The 4260-nt window shown below is 37.9% G+C and overlaps 1 pseudogene; it reads right to left on the bottom strand.

The window, feature by feature from the left end:
* Positions 1-2379: 2379 nt before the first annotated feature.
* LOC129676900 (calcineurin subunit B type 1-like) lies at positions 2380-2902 on the bottom strand (annotated as a pseudogene).
* Positions 2903-4260: the final 1358 nt, after the last annotated feature.

The following is a 4260-nucleotide window of genomic DNA, read 5'->3' as shown; positions in this document are numbered from 1 at the left end:
GAAAAATTCTATAGAGAAAACTGCTATATAAAAGTAACCAGAATGCTTTACTTCCAGGCAATAAAACCTTTGTAGAATAGAGAAAGGATAGTGTCGAGTGGTAGAACATGATATGCTTCTATACTGCACAAATTTATTAAATGGTCATCCATCACTAACTGTGTATGCAAAACAACAACAACAAAAAAGCCATCAAGGAGAGCATCAGAACCAGAAAATCTGAACCGAGGGGTCCCCCCAGGGACTCATATTTCAACCAAGGAACATGCATGGAGATAACCTAGAACCCCTGCACAGATGTAGTCCTGACAGCATATTGTCCAAGTGGGTTCCATAGTAATGGGAAGAGGGACTGCCTCTGACATAATCTGATAGGCCTGTTCTTTGATCACTTCCCCCTGAGGGGAGAGCAGCCCTACCAGGCCACAGAAGAGAAGATGACAATGCAGTCATTCCTGATGTGATCTGATAGACTAAGATCCGAAGGAAGGAGAGGAAGACCTCCCCTATCAGTGGACTTTGGAGGGGCAATCGAGAAGAAGGAGGAGGGAGTGTGGGGCTGGGAGGGGAGGAGGGAGGGGCTTATGGGGGGATACAAAGTGAATAAACTGTAATTAATAAAAAATAAAAAAGATTAAAAATAAAGCCTTCATTTGTTATCTTGCCTGCTGGCAAAGAAATTTGAAATGTATAAGTCTGGATAAAATCTTCCCTCCTATGACATGCAGATTAGCAAGATTTTCCCCATTTTAACCAAGAATTGATTTTACATAAATATGTGCTCATTAAAACATCACTAGTTTTTTAGGTTAACTGTATGTCTTTTAAAATGCAGAAGAAAAATCCCTGGTTCGCACATAGTTTAGTGACAATATATTCACTTGTCGTTAATGAAACAACTCTATTTTAAGCCATTACATGATTTCTTTGGGTTTTCTTTACTAAGTAATGCATTTAAAACAATCATTAGTGTCTCAGAAAACTTCTGACCTTCATAAAATCACAACTGTTAATTACATTTTTTTTTCTCAGGGAGAGTTAGTTAAAAAAAAAAATAATTGCAGCTCTCATTTTTGAAACTCTACTTTATTTGAAGTGTTTAGGCCTCAACCTCCCAACCCTATGTAGCAGAGAGAAGAGAAGGTTAGTGGGGAGAGAGGGCCCCTTTGCTTCTCCCAGATGTTTAGGGTAAATGGGATCTTTTAGGGCTATACCAATCTCCATCAACAGCAGGCACAACTAGCAATCTTCTTAAAGCTGCTGTGCCTCAAACCATTTCCCTCCAGTTGTCTCTCAGTTCTCTCCAAACTGCTACATGCCACAAGCCAACACAGAATGCCAGCACTTCTCTTTCTAGATTCTCAACTTATATTCTTTGAGTCCTAGACCACGCCCATCTCTGTTACCAGCTGGCAAAAGCCATTCATTGCACAAGACCATTATCAGCTGTGGACAAACTGTAGCCGATCTAAAATGAAACACTTGGGATTTTTTAAAAAAGCATATTTACATAACATAATTGAGTTTAAAAAGAAACCAAAGCTTTCATTACTCGTGCCCATCAGCCTGAAGCAGCCATAACAAATCCTATACTTGGGATTAAAACAAAAGCATATTTACATAATATAGCCGAGTTTACAAAGAAACCAAAGCTTTCATTACACATAACAGCCTGAAGCAGCTTTAACACATGCAGTTCTTCTATGGACACAAGAGCCCACCTCTTGGCAGCAGCACAGAACTAGACCTCTAACAGAGAAGGATCGATTGCTGCTCAGCAATAAGACACAGTCCCTGGAAACATAGTCAGAGATATAAATAAGGTTACAGGCTCATTAAAAAATTGTAATTAAAGTAAATATTGGGCAATAACAAATGTTTTATCAGTCTCTCAAAGGAGAAAGCACAGAGAGAGGAAAACACCTGACCTGGCAAAATGGTAAACGTTCTACCTACATATAAAACTGTGTGAAATAAATGTAAGGATGTTTTATATTCTAAGTTCTACTTGACACTTTTGTACTCTAAAATTTTGTTTCTGAATCAAGTATATTAAATTAAAAGCCAAACTACTAAATATATAGTAATATACATATATATCTGTTATAAAGGATGAAGTTAAATAATTAAATTAAAACCTATCTCCTTCACTTTCTCCACCATACTCCTACATTGTCCTTCAAATTTAAAGTGCTACACTGAGCTATTGAGAGAATAGGAGTTTAAGAACACATAGTTGGCTGAGGCTCACATAGGAAAATGTGGCTTCACAGGTGAAACACTTCCATTTAAATACACACCGAGCATTGCTCCATGTCTTGAACAGATCTTTAGAGATGGAGAAAAAAGCAAAAGTATTAGGTGGTATTCTTCAGAGAGTCACACATCTACCACCATCTTTTTGTGAATATCTAAACCACTTACAACAGTACATCCTTTGCCAAAGGATATTCTTCCTTCTCCATCCTTATCTGCATTTATAATTGTTTTGTGTACAATCTGCTGTAGCTGTGTATCTTTCAGGTTGTTCCCAACTGTCATCTTCAACACCTGGAAGAGTTCCTCATTGGAAATATAGCCACCTTTATCCATGTCACAAATAACGGAAAGCAACCCTCAACTTTGCTTCCTTATCACCTTTGACACAGAACTGAGAGACTCCTTAAATGAATTCTCTGAAGTCTACTCCTCCATCTGCATACTTCTCTGTCTGTGTCAAATATGTTTATTACCCACTGTACTAAAGGATTCTGATGTACCTCAGGCAGAGACACGACTCTTCCACTCTCAAAGAACCAGAATTGTCCAAATCCAGTTTCTTGGATCTCTTTTCTTGCCTTTTAATTTCATCAACCTCAAAGTGTGAGCACATTTCCAAAGGGCAACTTGCCTCATTTCCCATCTTGCTTGGTGGGCACCGCTAGTGCAGCCACAGCATCTTGCTGTCCTGACCAAGGAGGCCAGGGTCCCTGTGGGAGATGCTTCAGCTGGAGGGAGGGTTTCAATCTCACACTCATGGGCAGCCCTGACTTGCTACTGTGGCTTGTGCCGACTGCAACCTCAAAGGCACCTTGTTTTGTTTTTTAATATTTAGTTAGTTTCTATTCTGATCTTTGTTATGTCATTTTCTTTCTCTGTTGCTTACTAACTTTTAATTTTGGACTGCTGTCTTGTATACATTTTTTAGCATTTTCTCATTTAGAATGATAAGAATTTCTCCTTGTGAATCACTGCGCCAAACCCCTGAGGTTCTAACAAGCAGTGATTTCACTACCATTTCTATCTATGTATTTAAAACTTTCTTTTGTGAGTTCTATGATTCATGAACTCTGTAATGTGCTGACAGCAATTCAAATATACATTATTTCTAAAAATAAATCAGTTTCTTAGGATTTTCTAACAGTGTCTGTCCTCTGAATAAAAACGCTCAGTTGAAGTTTATCATTTACACAAATCTATGCTCATTTAAAAAAATCCATCCATACTTGGTTAAAAAATAATTTATTCTAAACTAACATAAAGATTTCTAGATAGGTGCATTAAATCGAACTTAATGATTAGCATTCTGTCTTTCGCTTATTTTGCTGATTGAAATGTCTCTGGCTGCCAATTAATTAAAGAGTGGCTGAATATATGTAAAAAGTCTTATATCCTTATAGTGTGCTGAGAAATTCTTCCTTTTATAACTATCAACTTAACACACACAAGTAGACACACACATAAACACCCCACACAAACAAGACAGAGTGTCACTATGTAGTCTTGACTGTCCTGGAACTGTCTGTGTAGACAAGGCTGGCTTCAAACTCACAGATATATGCATGCCTCTTCCTTCCCAGTGCTGGGATTAAAGGTGTACACCATCGTCCCTACCTATATTTGTACGTTGAAAGCATAAATTTAAAATGTATAAATCTTTCTGTGACTTGCATACTTAAGTGTTATATATTAGCCATAGTAATGTTTTTTGTCTTAATCTCTACAGTTTGATATTCATAAAATCAAAATAAGCTGTACAAAGTGTGTAAAAGCCCAAGAGGATGGAAGGCATCAAGACAACAAGGTTTTGTAAATCAATAAGATCAAAGCTCACATGAACTCACAGAGACTGAAGCAGCAAGCACAAGGCCTGCACAGGTCTGCACCAGATCCTCTGTACATGTGTTATGGCTTCCAGTTTAGTGTTTTTATTTTGGTACTGAGTGTGGGAATGGGTGAGTCTCTCATTGTTGTGCCTGCTCTTATGGCTCTTTTCCTTCT

Source organism: Psammomys obesus, unplaced genomic scaffold (assembly GCF_907164565.1).
Source record: "Psammomys obesus unplaced genomic scaffold, mPsaObe1.curated_primary_1811, whole genome shotgun sequence".
Classification (NCBI taxonomy): Eukaryota; Metazoa; Chordata; class Mammalia; order Rodentia; family Muridae; genus Psammomys; species Psammomys obesus.
The sequence above is the reverse complement of the archived record's forward strand: the minus strand, read 5'-3'. Positions and strand labels throughout refer to the sequence as shown.